This window comes from Desmodus rotundus, chromosome 3 (assembly GCF_022682495.2).
Source record: "Desmodus rotundus isolate HL8 chromosome 3, HLdesRot8A.1, whole genome shotgun sequence".
In the NCBI taxonomy this organism is placed as follows: domain Eukaryota; kingdom Metazoa; phylum Chordata; class Mammalia; order Chiroptera; family Phyllostomidae; genus Desmodus; species Desmodus rotundus.
Window position 1 is genome coordinate 183693210 of NC_071389.1, and position 18024 is coordinate 183711233.

The following is an 18024-nucleotide window of genomic DNA, read 5'->3' on the forward strand; positions in this document are numbered from 1 at the left end:
ATTCTGCTCAGCATTGTCAAAGTTGGGAAGAAGTACCATTGTCCCACCTCATAGACTTTCATTGGCTGAGTGAGTAGTTTGACAAGTCATTGATAAATGCGCCTTCACGTTTTATAATTCCTGCTTTTCACACTGGGTATGAGCACACAGTCTGTTAGATTTCTGTTCCATAAGGAATTATTTATATTAAATGTGTTTAAAGGAATACGTGGAAAAAATGTTTTCAATAAATATAAAAATAAACACACACGTTGTACGGAATTACTGCAATATGTAAAAAAGACATTATTCTGCTTGAGAAAATAATTTTGGTTCTCATTTCTTGATTTTTTATAAGAACAAAATAGTCAACCAATAGCCCAAGAAATAAAGTGCAAAATTAGCATAAAGGGTTCCAAAAGTTTGGAATTGACAAGTTTTCACTTGGACACCAAGTTCACCTTTTGAAAGTTGATTCTTTTGGTCTGGAAACTCTCTGAGCTTGGCCCAGAGAAATGCAATAGGTCTAAGTCCATCTCTCTGTTCACTCCCAGGGCCTAGAAGAGTGCCTCATATATGGTGGGCACTAAGAAAGTGTCTGTTAAATTATATTTAGAGGGACTATTACCATTAAAATAAGTTAGGGACACTAGACTCTACACTTCGTTATGGAGGCCTGGTATTGACATTAAGAAATAAATCTAAGTTTCAAAGTCTGAAAAGCTAAACATATTGAGATCTATACACATATTGATAAGGAGGTAGATACATATATGGATATGGATATAGCTGTAGATATAAATGTATTTCCATATATACTTCAGAATGCTTTGTAAAATGGTTCAATTTTTTCTTTTACTTAGCTTTAACTCTGGGCCTATCAGTCTCGTCCACCCACAATTGTTAGTCACTAATTAATCACTTAGAACTTACCCACAGTTAAACTAGTTTCTATGACTTGATTAGAATTGATTAGAGTATTTATTTATTTTTAAAAACTTTACTTATTTATTTTTAGTTAGATAGAGGGGAAGGGAGGGAGGAAGAGAGGGGGAGAAACATCTACGTGAGAGAGAAACAACTATCGGCTGCCTTTGGTACTCGCCCTGACCAAGGACTGAACCTGCCACCCAGGCATGTGCCCTGACCAGGAATTGAACAGCAAGCTTTGAGTTTGTGGGGTGACACCCCAACCAACAGAGCCACACTGGCCAGGGCTTGACTAAATATTTAATCAAAACAATCAGATTGGTTTATGTTTGGAGAAAAACAATAATTCACAATGTTCATTCTGAAATAAATTTAAAAAATAATAAAAGGGCATTATGTAGAATCAGAGAAGTTTAAGAGCATTTGCAGGAAAGTAAGAAATTATTATTGTGAGTCTAACTGCAGATGAGCGCTTTGCAGCAAAGAAAATTAACGTGTGTGATACAAGACGCACTGCGAGCAGCTTCCGTAGGAGATGCTAGGCAAGGTGGAAGAACAAGTTTGACCAACATCTCTTCTGATGATGTAGATACTTGAGAATTCATTAACCATTTGAGTCCTGCTTGATGATGATGATTAAACCATTAGGCAGATGTGAATCAACTTTACTATGTGGAAACATTGAGGAAAACATTTATGAAAAATATCCAATTTCTGAAAATATAGGCCAATTAAAGTTTGAGATTTAATTTAGGAATTTTCACTCTGTCTGCGTGATGTATATATTAATGATAATTTCTCTCCCCTCATTCTTCATCTTCATAAGCAAAAGGAGATTTTTACTTATTGACATATTACTGAAAAATCTAGCTTTTCTCCAAAATTATACATTTTTTTGCATAAATGTGCCTAATTACCTGAATTCAGTTTTGATTAGCAGTGTTAATTGATGCAGCTGTGGATGGTATCTGTTTACCTAAATTACCATGTGCAAACAGCAATATGTCTGGAAGTGAATATGCGAAACTGAAAATACTAATTAGCTAAGACGGATTGTTATTCAAGTCACATTGTGGGGCTTTCTAATGAAAGCCTGGATGTGTCAGGGCTTTGTGATATTCAGACAGAAATGTCTATATTACATATAATTTCTAAATTTAATTCATAAGAACAGATGGGATGTCAGCCAGGGTTCTTCTGCCTTATTCCAGTATTAATGCGACCATGTTACTCAACTGGAGATAGAGTCGTATGTTTTTTGTAAGAAACTGGTCGCGATTTTTGACAATGTGCCAACCCTGCACATTCAGACTCATCTACTTCTTGACCAATAGATAGCCCAGATTATAGCCAGCTATTGTCCCAAAGATAAAGATAAACTACCTTGCAAGTTCAATTACATCAACTAGCTGATTTAATGAAATCTAATAGCAGGAAGGTGAGACAGCTTACACTCGGCAGTATTTTCTGGATGTTTTCTTCTTGTATCCCAAATTAATAATAATAATAAAGTTTGGTCATAGGATTCTTAGGAATCAATGGGCAACTCACAGGGCTGAAAGGTGAGTTCTCATTACTTTCAGTTCGTTTGATCTTTAATCATTTAAAAATACATAGCAAAGCAGTGCTTATTTTAAAGTAGCAGTTTTAAAAGCTTTACAAGCCTTCTCTGTCTCTTTGGTTCCCATTAGCTTTGTCCTAAAGTATGACCTGCTTTGCTTAAGGTTTCTCTCCAAAGAAAGCATTAATCTTTTACCATCTGCTCTGGCACTCAGCACTCATTAATGGCAGTGTGACTTAGAGGTATCCAAAGATTATAGTACAAATCTTTCACATCATATAGTGAAGAAATAATGGACCCATCTTTCCTTTCCCAAGAGGCCGAATAACTATGCTTAATGCGTAAGGAGTCTCTTCTTCCCAAAGGCTGTGAAAATAAGGCCTCTTGACTAAAACTTAAGAGTCTAAGATCTCTCATTAGATATTTTAAGATGCCATGAGCAAAATGGGGATAATTTTCATGATGTAAATTTGAACATAATTATAGTTTAGCATATTTAATTTAGGTTTAAGTGAGGATTATAATTACTAAAAAATTGAATTATATCAATTATGCTGATTTCTGTCCCCAAAGTTTTGTGTAATTTGGGTTCCCTAAGATAGGTTGAAATCCAGCAAAACTACAATAGAATCTAATACTAAAAGTAAAAAAATTATGAAAATGACTTTTTACATCTTAACTACAAAAATATTCAAGTACTGTTAACTGGCCCAGGAAAACATAAAGTGCTTGAAATAGCTTAAATCTAAGTGGATAAAAGAGACATTAAGTCCTGCTTGGACGATTTGTGTCCTATTTTCTATTTCAATACCAATTGTAGCGTATCATTGCCATTTGCTGTCTGATCAATGAAGTTCATCCCAGTATTTTTAAAATAAAATTAGTGTGTGTTATAGTGATGATTACTTAATAATATGCTTTGAAAAGTCACCTTCTGAATTGTCTTGTCTCAATTATCCTTTTAGCCTTAGTCCTTTCAAAAATGCTTAATGTAAAGTTCCTTTATTGTAATTTCGTTATTTTTGAAAACTGGGAAGGGGTTATTTGCCAGTGGCTGTTGGTAGTTCACTGAATGTTCTGTGGACAGTCTATGCGAGTTCACTATTATTATAAACACAGAATGTGTGTGTGTGTGTGTGTGTGTGTACACGTACATTCATAAAATCACCTAAGCAAAGAGTTGAATTTAACCACTAGAGTTGGCCAGCCAGTTTGATTATTAGCTGTGTTTGCTTTCTGTGCCGCTGCGTTCAACAAATGTAAGTCTGTTTTCGGAGCATGGATGAGAGCAGAGAAACCTCCACAGTAAAGTTCAGCTCTCTATTCGCTTCAGAGTCATGTTTGGGACACTTGTCTTACCATGAGATTCTCTAAACATTTTAGTGAATTTTCTTTGCCTTCATGTGTGGATGTTAGCTTGTTTTCTGTCGGAGTTTTTAAAAATAGTCTTTCTTGACACAGGAGCATTTTCTACACAGCAAACTTTAAAATGGCAAAAGAGGTCCATGATGCAAAATGCGAAACGGAGTTAAGGATTTTTATCAGACCTTCCAATGAAGTGTCTTTAGGCAAATCACTTAACTTCAGTGTGCAAATTAGTTAATTTTAAGAATAAATACAGCTATCTTTCTGCTTTATAAAGGATTTATCGCTGTGCCCAAGGTTCAACAGATCTGTAGATGAAGTGTATGAATCTTTTCTTTGAACTCTAATTGGCATGTGGAAGAAGCAGGTCAGACCGAGTTAAAGGCTGAGGGACTTAAGCCTTTGGAAAAAATTTTGATTTAGTTTTATTACTTCTAAGTACTGCTAATGTGTTCTAAGATTAATTTGACTCTTTGCTTCCTGTATGCTGGTTTCTTTCGAAAGGATAGATCATAGGCTTCCCGAAGGGTATCTTTAATTTTTTTAGTAGTTTATTTTTTATTGTATTATTTCCATGTCAAACCTCCCCCTCTGCCTTCACAGAGTTCTGCCATGAGAAGCAGTGTGCACACAGTAGGAGCTCTCAAGACAATCCTTGGTTAGTAATCACGGCCATGAACCCTGTCTGTAACTCTCAGTAGCCTAGATCATGGGATACTGTGTTGTCCCTGATTCAGGGGCTATAAATCCTCTGAAGACATTTTTTTAAATGCAGACCTCCTGGTTATTTTGAAAAAGTTGCATATTTTTAATCAGTTTATGTTCTGGTCCAAAGAACCCTAATATTTCACAAAGGTAGGACTCATTTGAAGTTGCTCCCGAAACCATGTAACATATGATACTATTGAATTAATGCAAATTTCTAATGAATGTGATTTGAATTGGTAAGCAAAGCTTTGTAGACAGGCAGACTTAAATGCACATTTTGCCTCTGATAATTTGCCGGCGGTGGGACCTTGGGACATTTTCTTAACTCTTTTAGGCCTTAGTTTACCCATCTGCAAAAGAGAGTTAATAATACTACATAGAATGTGTTAGAATGAGCAAACTACACAATGTAAATGAACACCTTAACTCAATGCCTACCATCAAGTTGACAATATATAACAGATAACATATAATTACTGTATAAAATACCATGGCTCTGCATCAAAAGCCAACATAGGCAATTAGAGAATTCATTTTACTGTGGCATTTATTAACTCAAAGTTTTATATAATAAAGTCTTTGGAATTTACCACCAGTATATATATAAGCTCATTTTGTCCCAGGTAAATGTGTATGCATGCATGTAAACTTACCATTTACATAAGAACAAAATTAAACACCTGGTTTTTCAAGGTATGTGGTATGTAAGCGTTTTTCTTTGCTAATAATTTCTTACAGCTATATAACACTTCATAGCTCAAAGACGATGCACACAGTATCATATGTGACCTTCACAGTAACAAGATAGGGCCGGTGACATTGCATTTTCTTTGTAAGTGGAGTTTGCAGAAATGTTAAGTGAGTTACCTAATGGACAGGGAAGAAATGAAGGTAGGAGAATACACTTGGAATCTTTTTCTAGACTGTTTAGAAAAAAGAAGCTGACAGTGCTGTTTCTCCATGCAGCACTGGTACATAGTAATGTGCCAAGTGAATATTACATTTATGTATTGGGCCCAGTAATGAGTGTATTATGAAATCCAGGACATTATCCAGGTTTTCACAGCAGGAGTAGAATTTGTTTGTCCTCAACAAACATTAAGATATCCTGACTCACTGCATTATTCTCAATAGTTTCATTTTTACTGGTATTACTAAGGCTTATGTGGAAGTGGGGTGGGCCATATTCAGAAAAGCTGGGACTAGGAACTTGGGTCTCTTTCAGGTCTGGACAAAGGCCCAGAGGCCTAAACAGGGGCAGAAATCTAGGGATTTCTTAAGAAATTAGCATCTGAAGCCAGATTCCAGAAAAGTCTATTCTTTCATGTAAGGAGCTAGTCACAGGAGAGGGAAAATGACCCTTTTTGCATCTATTTATGATTTATTATATTGGGAAAAATAATTTCAGTGATCCAACAAATCTCTTACAACTACGTTGTATTTGGGAGATATAACAAAAAGCACTGTAAGAATATAGAAAGTACAAGACCCAGTGCCTGCAAGGATTTTAAATAACTATCCTTAATAAAAAACATATCATTATACACCTTTTATAGTAGCAACACTATAGTTTAAGTGGCAAATTCTTCATTGTTTAATTTTAAGGACATTAAATAATACATTTATTCATTCAACAAACATATCTTCCTCCCTGGACTGGGTAGTGGAATTCAGATGTCGTCTCTGCAATCAGATGATCTGGGTGTAGCTCATTGGTGGTCCACTAATTGAAGGTGGGGCAAATTATTCAAATCTTCAGCGTGCTTATCTGAAAAGTAGGGTTGATCATAGTAAGGCACTCCCCACTGTGTGGGGCACATACAATGCTAATTATTTCATGAAAATGAATGGTCCTCCACGGCAGGCACGTAAACAAAGTTGGAATGGAGACACATACACCTAGAGCAACTACTGTGGGGTGCAAATAGGTACAATCTAACGCGGTGCAGACCCCATAGGTGCTGACAGAAGTTGGAAGTGGGAAAAGCCTCTTGGAGAAAGGGAGAACAGTAGCAAAAAGACTTTCCAAGCAGTGTGGTGTCTACATTCCAGCCATGCCTTTGTTCAGTGCATGGGTCCAGATGAGCATCTCCCTGGAGACCACTGTTAATTTGGGAAGCTACAACATTGGTACAATTTAAATAGGACCAGGGCCCAAACTCAGAAAACACATCGAACGTGATTTGCTTGCTATTCAGCGTTGTCGAATAGGACAGCATCCATCCCTGGGCTGTGACTCATGAAGTACGTGGACCTAATAGACACTGGGTTGTTGCCTGTTCAGATAGCACGCCTGCTAGAGTTTTGGTGTGTTTGGACTTGTTCGATGTTCTTATGTCCAGAAATTCCAAATTAGATTTTCGTCATTAGCTCGTCTAGCTGGTTGTAAGCCCACTTAATGAGGTCTGCCGGTGGAATGTCTTTGATGTTCTGTGGCCTTTCTGCTTAGTCTCAGCTACTCTCAACTGTGGCTGAGAAGTTAATGAAGTTACCACAGTGCTCGCTTGTCTGCAATTTTTGAAAACACACCTCGTGTGTGTTTGGGTATTTAGATTCTGTTTTCTAGCTTTTAGGGTTTATATCCTCGTGGTGCATTCAAGTGCTATGGAAATAAGAGCAGATGGATGTGACAACCAGCCATTCGGGAAATTACATACACATTACATTTCAGAAAACCAGTGTACATATGTCTAACTGGATGCGCTCATATGCTGGATTATTTTTGTTGCATCCAAATGGTTGGGACTTCGGTGAAGCCATTACCTCAAATGTCAGCTGGAGAATTCCTTTCAGAGGAAAAGCATGGGCCTGCAGTGAGCTGTTTCGTCAAACGCAGCTGACCGTGGGGACAGAGGAAAGGTCACTGCTATTTCAACCTTCCTTTCGTTTTCTGCATCATACTCATCACTATAGACACTATATTATTAATTAGTTCAGTGTCTATCATCCCCCTAGAATATAAACTCTATTATGACAGATGATTATTTTTTGCCTTGTCTAACACTGATAGTGGTTGGCACGTAGTAAGCACACTATATGTAATAGTGAATAAATTGGCTACTATGAGGCCCTGGCTGGGTAGCTCAGTTGGTTAGAGCATTGTCTAGATATGCCAAGGTTGGGGGTTCAATCTCTCTCTCCTTTCCTCTCTCTCTCTCTCTAAAATCAATTGTAAAATTTCTTTTAAAAATCGGCTCCGAATGGATAACGGCATGGTATTTAATTCCCCTTTGTGCTAAAGCCAGCGTAACGTGGAGATGTTCTCTTGTCTTTCCAATAGTGAACATGGAATTGTGAATAATGATGACCACCATCATGCCTAGTCCTCACAGAACATCATGTTTACTGTGTTCCAGGCACTGTCCTGAGGGCTCTCCAAACCCTTCGGTGTGGGGGTGTTCTTCTCCCTGTTCTATGGATGGGGGATGGGAAGCACAAACGCTGGGACAGGACAGAACCAAAATCCAGAGCCGTCTGCCTGCTCTTCTACATCTCATGTGTTGTTTTAAAATGCAGCCTTCGAGATTGGAAAATAAGGTATTTCAGGAATTTATCCACATTTTCAATGAGCAAAAATCCTCTATGAGTTTTGAGCTATATTCTTTTTGATTGAATTTATTGGGGTGAATTTGTTAATAAAATTATGTAGGTTTCAGGTGTACGATTCTAAGATACATTATCTGTATATTTTATTTTGCGTTCACCGCCCAAGTCAAGTGTCCTTCTGTCACCATTTATCCCCCATTTACCCTCTCCTACCTCCCCCAACCCCCCCCCCCACTGTGTTCACCACACTCTTGTCTGTGTTTATGAGGTGGTTTTTTTTTTTTTTTTTTGCTTAATCCCTTCACCTTTTTCACCCAGCCTCGAATCCCCCATCCACTCTCAGACAGCTATCAGTCTTTCCCTATGAGTCTGCTCTCTGTCTATGAATCTGTTTCTGTTTTGTTAGTTTATTTTGTTCATCAGATTCCACATATGAGTGAAATCATATGACTCTTGTCTTTCTCTGACTGGCTCATTAAATATGCTGTTCAGTTCAACCCAGTGGTACAATGGTGATTACTCCTATGTAACTCTGAGAAGCAGGCATCTGAAAAGGCAATCACTTTTACTGTTTTCTATTGCTCTCTTCATTGAATTGCCTACCTACTTGATCTTCTGTGGAAAAGGGGGAAGAAGACAGACTAGATGATAAATGCTAGCAAAAAATGTGTTGATAAACCCACAGAATATTGTCAAGCTGGATGGAAACAGTGCTACTGGGGACTCTACCTTGGCTTACTCATGGTTCTCCAGTTTCACTCTTGCTGATGCACCTGGCCACAGAAGGTTTAAATTTAGATTTGAAGTCAAAACATATTATAGAAATTTCAGCAACAAATATGCCTGCCTGATTGGGTTTGGTTAAGCTGATACTAAAGATTGGTTTCTATACCTGAGCACTCCCACAGTGGTGCAGGCTTTGTCCCAGGTGTGTCCCAGAAGGAATGGAGAAGCCAAAATAGAATTGTAAATCACCTGCAAATTGTTGAAAATCACCTCCAGATACTGAGGTAGTCAGGGAGCGAAGAGTGTGGAGAATATAACCAATAAATCTTCAGGAGAATAGCAGAGTTTTCAGGGATTCGTTTGTGTACTGGGGAACAGTGTCCCATAGCCAGGGGAACTGTATCTTCACTAGAATTAAGAATTATGTGCATTACCCATCTTCCTGAAACCTTTCCTATTGTCCATCGACACAACAGTATTATTCTACCAATTCATTCCCGTGACACCTCCTCCAATCAGTTTAGGAGCCCAGATCAATCTTCCCGCATCGTTTCTTCTCCTTAATTTATCGGTTCCACAAAATTCCATTTAAAAATGAAATAATTTGGTCTCATATAATTCTATTGATTCCTTTTATATAATATGTATTTATATGCTATACAATCTTGATATTACCTAATAAGGTAGGATATCAATTCCTGCCCCTACTAACTGAATGAGATAATTCATGCAAAATGTTTAGCAATGCTAGGACATGGTAAAAAAAAACAAACCCTCAATAAATAGCATCTACTATTAGACATCAATTACCTATAAATATATTTGTATATACCGGGAGAAAATTAGAGAAATCAAATTTTTTACAAGACCTTTTGGATGAGACCATGATTATTCCCATTTAGGGTCAGATAAACAAAATCATATGTATATATTATTTTCTTGGACTTCATAATCATATTATCCCTACTCTTCCTTATAACTTCCTTTTTGTATATTATGAAATCAACTGGTCTTCATCTAACAATCATTACCATCATCATCATCACCATGATAAGAGTATCTCCAAAAAACACTATCCATATTTACAGAGTACTTGGTAGCTTTTAAGGCACTTCTCTTATATTTTCTTCTTTCCCCAACACTTCAGAGTTGACATTGTAAGTAGAGAGGACACAAATCATGTTGCCAGTGTGGGAGAGATCCAGGATTAAGAGTCTTCTTCTCAGATGGTGCATCACAATGATAAATGGGAGATTTGTGCAATTACTAGCACAGCAGAGAATTCTTAATAACACCTGCAGGCATGCCCCACCTTCAGAGAACAAATTTTGGAAAAGATTTTTTGAACTAATGAGTTATTGAACTTCACCGTAACAAATGTAGACATTCTCTCCTATGTCTCTTCCCCTCAACCCTCTAGTTACTGACTTTGGAAAGGGTTCACAGACACTGATATCCAACTCTTCAAGCAGGCATAAAGGCAAGTAGGTAAAAAAGGTTGGGAATAATTGCTTTTTCATCAGTATTTTAATATTCCAAGGCCAGAAATAGAGCAGTTACGATATTTTTTAGAGTAGCTTTAGATTTATAGCAAAATTGAGAGGAAAGTACAGAGATTTTCCCATATATCCCGCTGCCCTCACACACGCATAGCCATTCCCATTATCAGCATCACTCACCTTAACGGTACATTTGTTACAAAAGATGAACCTACATTGCCACATCATAATCACCCACAGTCAATAATTTACTTTAGGTTTCGCTCTTGGTGTTGCACATCCTGTGGGTTTGGACAAGTGTACGACGACATATATCCACCATTAGAATATCACACAGAACAGTTTTACTGCCCCCAAAATCCTTGTGCTCTGCCCATTCATCTCTCGTGCCAGCCACCGCCAGCAACCACTGCAACTTTTTTCTGTGTCCATAGTTTTGCCTTTTCCAGAACGTCATGTACTTGGAACCAAACAGTCTGTAGCCTTTTCAGATTAGCTTCTTTCACTTAGTAGTGTCTCTTTGAGATTCCCGAATGTCTTTTCATGGCTCAATAGCTCGTTTCTTTTTAGCACTGAATAATATTCCACTGTCTGGATGTACCATAGTTTAATTATTCATTTACCTACTGAAGGACATCTTGGTTACTAAGATCATGGAATGGGATGAGGAAAAAATCCTAAGGATGAGCAAATTCTGTTCATTAATGTTTGTAGTACTGCAATGTTACTATGATTTCATGGAAATACATGTCTTGACAGTTTTAGAAGAGATGGGTGGGTTTTACAAGTTATTTGTGTCATTGGATAGGATGAGAAATGGGAATATGCCAGTTTCTTATTTAAACAACAGATCACCAGGTGACAAAACATTCCAGATAACAGGAAAGACTGATCTGTGGGTGCAATGCTGAGTGCGTACTTATTGCAGGCACAAGAGGAAGTGGGAAATGGAAGATGATGATTTATGTAAAACTAAAGAGATGTGCCTCGGTCATGATTATCATTAACTATTGTTACTTTTCCATCTTTGGAGGGTCAAAGAATAACTTTCCTTCCACCTTTCTAAGTTTTTCTGACTGGGCTAATAATCATAGTAGCATAAGAAAGATAATAGGAGAAAACATCCAAAATGTGTTATGGATGTACATGCAAGGGTGCCATAGATGTGAGACCAGAAGACACATTGGGCAGTTGAAGTTCATATGCCATTCTGGATCAAGGAGAGGGAGGTAAGGTCTGGGATTTCGAAAGGAAAACAGGCAATTCACAGGTAGATAAGAAAGTGCAAACAGGCAGTAAACAAATTCTTGCTGGGCCACCCAGAAACAATGGGACACAGAGGGGAGTACAATAGCCTTGCTGGCTTTCTTCCTGTCTGCCACATTCCGTTTATATTTTGATGCCACGATGATGCTCCCTTCCTTTAAGCAGGTTTTTTTTGTCTGAAGTCTTTAGGCAGGTAAGGGGGGAAGGTTTCAAGATTCTTCCTGAGTCTTTTGGGTTATAATAACCAGTTTAAAATCAGTATCTCAAAAGGCAAATTTTGGGATGGTAAAACTTCAGTCTACATCACATTATAGATCCCAAATTTGCATCTCATCTTCATCTTCATCCCTGAAGAGCTTATATCTTAGATAGATGAACATTGCTGGTTTTGCTAGCTCCTTTTCTTAATCATTGAGAATATGTGAAAAATGTGTGTGTGTATGTTAAGGAGATTTACTCTCTCATGTCTGTTTTTAATCAAGGTAATGTTAATGACAAAGTAAATTTTTGTGACTTTGACTATTTTGTGGCAGTGGAAGTAAAGAAAAATGTATTTTGACCATATGTAAAACAAATGAACAAAAATTCTACTACCTGCCCTGGCTGGTGAAGCTCAGTGGACTGAGTGCCCTCCTGCAAACGAAGGGGTTGCTGGTTCGATTCCCAGTCAGGGCACGTGCCTGGGTTGTGGGCCAGGTCCCCAGTAGGGGGTGTGTAAGAGCGGCAACCACACATTGATGTTTCTCTCCCTCTCTTACTCCCTCCCTTCCCTTCTCTCTAAAAATAAATCACATGTTTAGAAAAAAACCCTCTATGAAGTAGGACTGTTATTAACCCTATTTTTTTAAAAAATTCTACTACTCGAATTTTAAAAATAAACAATGGAGGTTGGCCTAAATTGTTTATTTTTATTTTTATCAAGCTCTAACAGACTTCAAGATCTGAAAGCAGAAACTTTGGGAAGAATGACTGAGAACACCAACAAAACAGAAAAAAGATTTTAGAATTTGCAGGAAGACGGGCTGCCTAGGGTGCCTGGCTATTCACCTGGAATAACTTTAAACTCTGAAAACATCTGGCCATCATTAGCATTAGAACAAGGCCCTGTAAGAAGTCAGGATATCCTTATGGGAACGAATTGTTAGAGCCTTAAATCCTTTTTGGATTGCAGAAGAGAGTATGTTTTTTACCTTATCATGTGACCGGTAGAGCTTTGGATACATATATCTTTTCTATACATATGTACAAGGTCCGGCAAAAGTAGCGCCTGCTTGAGTGTGGTTGGTAGGGTAATAATATGGGTATAATCATTTATAGTTTTAATTTGAACATTTCACCTAAAATGTCATATGGTATGCTTGAGTGTTACATTGTTATGTTACAGAATTGCATGCTTATGATTTTGTAATAAAAAGGGGTGTTTTTTATGCCAGACCCTGCATGCATTTGATTTGTGAAACTAGCCCTTTCCTGGCATAGCCAGACGGAACTGTTCTCAGAAGGCATGCAGGCAATCAAAATATTTTCAAATCCCAGAAGCCTAAGAAACCTAGCTTTGGTTTTTATTTACTGGTGTGTATCTTTCTAAACTTAAAAAAAAAAAAACCCAAAAACTGACCTCTAGTTGAAATGTGTGATGAACTAGGACTCTACTGTCCTAGCAAATAGAAAGATGAGGATCAAAGGACATTCAGCAGGAAGGACGTGCAAATGATGTCTCAAGACCTAGGGTCACTGATTTAAGTTTAAACGGAAAAGGAGAAACATTAGATGATTATTTTGTGTTCGTGCAAAGCAGCCGAAACTTTCTCAGTAACACGCTCATTACAAACTCAACTAGGTAGCATATTTGTTCAGGAAACTTACATGTGAGGGTTTTCTTTCTTAGTCGCCACCCTATTCCGATCTCATACCTGTCAACAGTACGCTAGGTACTGATGAGGCAGTATAAACATTCCAGAAATTGCTGGGTTATTGGCCAGCCATGTAATTGTTGAGATAAAAGTAGGTAGTAGGTGCTAAAGGATAGGTTCAAGATCTGTGCTCCACAGAAAGAGAATGATGTCATAAACCAAAACACACAATGTTCACTAAGGAACTAATTCGCACTAAACAAAAGTTCGAAGTTGAAAACAACTTGAGAAAACCAAATGGTATCATTGGCAAAGGACCCATTCTTAGTGTTTTAAATGCTGTACTGACAGCCAGTAGAAATAACTAAATATTAAAAGAACTAAAATAGTGTAGATGGTGTCTAGGTATCGAGACAAGGACTGTGTTTTGACATTTTAACATGGGTTCCGTTCAGGGAATTCACCTGTGTCAGCTAATTTAAGGTGTGTTCGGCAAATGCTTACTTCCTTTGAATAACATAAAATATTCATGGGTTTCTGTCTGTGGCCCGAGTTAAAATTAAACCCCTGCTCTTGACTTCATGAGACAAAATATTTCCATAAGGATTGTAATATTTTTTACTTTATTATTTCCAGTGCAATTTATATCACCACCTTCATAATCTCATACCAGCATGGATCCAGAACAAAACATCATATTGTGTGGTACCTGTCCTTAATGAGTGTCTCTGGGCATATATTCATCCACATATAGACAAAGTAGGGAAGAAAGTAGGCTTACCAAATCCCAGAATCACCTTTATTGTGCACCCACCGTATTCTAGGTGGTTTATGTATATAACCTCTAATTGTCACGGCAACCCAGAAAAGTAGCCACACTATCACTATTTTGTAGAAGAGAAAAATGGAACTATGTTTCATGGACTTTTCCAGGGTTACCCAGAGCAGATTTTTAAATGCGGGTCGACTCCAAAGACCGTATTCTTCCGATCACACCACCACATGCCAGCTCGCCACCATGAGAGGCAGTGCCAATTTGAAATATGAAAAGAATCAGTGCTGTTCAGGGTCCATTGTTAACAAACGCTAAGCCCACTGTTCAGCTGAGGCTCCTCAGTCCTCTTGGTAATTGAATGACCAAGCCCAGCACTTCTCTTGCTACCCAGGGAAAGATAGAAAGTTAGCTAAGGAAGAAAAAGCAAAAGCAAAAGAGGGTATTAGATCTGTTTATTTGGTGTTGGCTTTTAGAGAAATTAAAAGGAAGATACTTGTTTGTCTGTGGACTTTGCCTGTTGAAAAGAGAACAGGGTGGCAGCGAGTAAAGGGCAAGCAGAGAATGTTGATCTCGTGTTTCTGAGCAAGGAGGGTTGGGTTGGGGATTATCTTTCCATCTCCCTGGTCATTCCACCCTCCACTAAAGGAGAATATTCTGTTTGGCTTTCAGGCCAGGGAGAAGTGAATGTTAATTTTATATTTTCTCATAACTTTCTTTTGGGGATAAAAGCATTTTGGTTTTCTGCTGTTTATTATTTCAAAGGCATCTATATGCTAATATGGTTATGCTAATTATTTTCATGTTTCCCCTTAGGTTATGCATCATATCACCCACCAGGGAGGATCATCTCTCACGAAAACTTTTAAATTTGATTTTGAAAATTATTCAGAAAAATTTAAGCCACACTCTCTTCCCATGTAAGAAAGAGTATGCCCTGGAGATTCCTATAATTCAAGGAAAATGGACTAGGGTAGCATTTGGGTTCTCATGCTCCCAAAAATCCTCTTAAGCAGGTACACAAAGCATTTACCATTATGACCCTGAAATGTTGGAAGAATAATTAAAATAACAATCTAATAATAGGTTTTTAGAAATTGCTCAATTTCAGTGTTGGACCCAGAGAGGAGAAAGGAAAGGCTGTTTACATTCTCCACTGCTTCTGAGGTGTGTTAATTGCTTCTATTGCTATAAATACTGTGTTTTAATTGTATGTCATTGTTTCTTAGCGGCATTTCTAGGAACTTAATTCTAATAATATTAATGCCTGAAGCTGAGTTTCTGCTTACAGAAAAAATCAGGTAAAGAAAAAAAAGAAAAAGAACTTCATATAATGAGTTTGCTTGATATTTTCTTTCCGGCGTTTTTACTAGAGAAACATTTTTTATGAGGTGGTAATTTGTTTTGAGAGCAGATTGCAAGTTAAAAAAGAAAAAAATGTAGAAGTTAGCCAATTAACCTGTCCTAAAAATATTTTTCCAGCCATCTTCTTTTGAAGAAAACCAAAACTAAAAAACTGACCCCTTGACACAAGATATCAGGACTTAGATCACTTTGGAGGGTTTTTACATTTGTCCCTTGGTTAAACATTGCACTCCTTTTGTTCCCAAGCATTTCAGGGGTGCAAAGAAAAGACCCCCATTTCACACTCCTCCTCTGTATTGTTCTTTGTCCTGCTTAAGAAGATCAAGGAATCAGAAGCAGTGGGAGATTCACATTCCAGACTTAAGTTTCCTTGTGGGTTCTGGCCTCCTCCTTACCTATTCCTCTCTCCATCTTTTAGAAGCTGCACCTAATTTCATTCCTATTTTTGAAGTGCTCCCACTTTAGACCTCAACAGTGCTTCACTCTGCAAGAAGTGCAGCCCAGCTGCTGCTGTTTCCCCTCTTATCTCATTCTAATGCCTCTTGAGCTCCGAGGCAGCTTTGACAGTAGGAGAGTTCGCATTCGGGGCTAGAAGAAAGGTCTCCTGAAAGGGGGCCTGACAAGTAAACTACTCCCAGTTTAGACAGGTTCCTGGACAACGTGTGCTGGACCTGCAACCAGCATTTCAGCGTTGTCAGGCATCGCCTCTCTTCAGACAGGAAGCATCTTCTCTGGGGGTACATTTGGTAAATTGGTTAGAATACATGATTGGCCATTAAGCGTAAAATAACATTTTGTTGAAACCTGGCTATGCTTGGTATGTGCTATTGAAATAAAAGATCTGTAATAGTTTATGTGTTGTGACCCAACATTATTGTCTTTCCATTTTACTTACTTGCCTGTGACAATAACAAAATAGCTACATATTTTCCCTCTTAAAGTTGTGTTTAGAGGATTCATGGAACGCCGAGCAGCCGATCTTAAGGCAGTCCCAGCTAAGGAGAAACTTTCTCTTCTTGCTCTTCTCTGAATATAATTTAAAGATGATTCAAATAGAAAAGCAATTTGCGTACAATTAGATCCAAATTTATTAGGTGTAGGTGAACCATGCAATCTGATTAACGAGGCTGCTATGAATATATTATTCTCTTCATGAACTGAATTCCACGAGGACAGGAAATACTATCTATAAAGCGCTGTTAGCCCAGAGCTCCAGAAGGTGGCTGCTTTTTGTGGATCTGCAGCAAACGTTGGGTGTGCAGGACTCAGGCTGTGTGAGTAGTGAAATTTGTTTCCTCACAGCTCCAGAAATGCTATGTGCTCTGAGAGGAGTAGCACTCCCGGGTCCTCCAGTGGCCATGAATTTTGTTAAAGGCACATGGCTTTGAAATAATAGGGACCAGATTCAGAGAAGCCTGGAGTTGAGTCTCGCATAACTACCTAACAGTTTTCTGACCTAGATGAGTTTCTTGGCCTCCTTGAGCCTCATTGTCGTTGTGGGAACCAAAACAGTCCATTTACTTTATTTAACTTGCCTGTGAGGATTAAATGATGTGATACATTTGTATGGTGCCTGCACCTAGTAAATGCTAGACTAATGGTCACTGGTTCCATTATCATTATTTTTACTCATAATAGTATTTTAGGGTTATCTTGATTAACAACATTAATGGTTATGTGAAAGGCTCCCATTGTTTTTTTCCTGCGGAGAACTTAGAAATTGAAAGGTGACACATGAGGTGCTCTTTCTGTAGTAACACAGGGCGGTGAAATAAAAATGCCAAAAAGCGCGAGTTTTCAGTGCGATTCACTGAAGCTTCTGTACCATCATCACAAAGATTCGTAAACCCCTTTTTTTGTTCTTTTAAATATAAGCTGCCATACAAAAGGAAAAAATGTTTAAACCCACCATGTTTTGCTTGTATCTAATCAATGCCAAACATTTAAGATAGACAAAAGTCACCTACAAGCTGGATATTTTTACCCTCACTTTCAAGAATTCAGATGTCTGTCTACTGAGCTGGCTTTTTCACTTGTCTTTTCGATACCTGATATTATCAAGGCTATTTTGTAATTAGCTTCTTGTGTTGCTTCGTGGTGGCCTTGTTAATTACAGGGTACAATTTGAAAGTCCTGTATTTCATGAAGTGTGGGATTGCTTAGAAATTAAGCTTTCTATAGAAAAAGCCATCTTGCTGGTTGAAAAGCCCTAGTAAACGGCCAGGCCATCTTGATGAAGTCAGAACCTCACAGGAGAGCCTACGGTTGGATCTCAAGGCCATTAAAAAGTTTCAGCCTTGCTGCTAAACAAGAGAAGAATAAATAGGCTTGTGTTTGCCTCCAAAACTCCTGGCTCCTCAAAGACAGAAAAGCCAGGTGTTAATTAGACCTTTGCAGGGTTAGAATGGGTCATGCCATTCTGTATAGAAAAGTCAGCTTTGACTTTTAATTGCA

The 18024-nt window shown here is 38.0% G+C and overlaps 1 protein-coding gene across 11 annotated transcripts in view; it reads left to right on the plus strand.

The window, feature by feature from the left end:
• LOC112321883 (uncharacterized) overlaps positions 1–18024 on the plus strand; it is a 91391-nt gene that overhangs the window by 64704 nt on the left and 8663 nt on the right. For 9 of the 11 annotated variants that reach the window (XR_008426553.1, XR_008426551.1, XR_006653813.2 and 6 more), the window contains one exon: positions 7900–8080. The exons of 1 other annotated variant lie outside the window; for it this stretch is intronic. The gene's annotated coding sequence lies outside the window, so the exon portion shown is untranslated. Of the gene's footprint in view, positions 1–7899; positions 8081–15021; positions 15222–18024 lie in introns of all 11 variants that reach the window. One more of the 11 variants, XR_008426554.1, reaches the window with a different exon arrangement.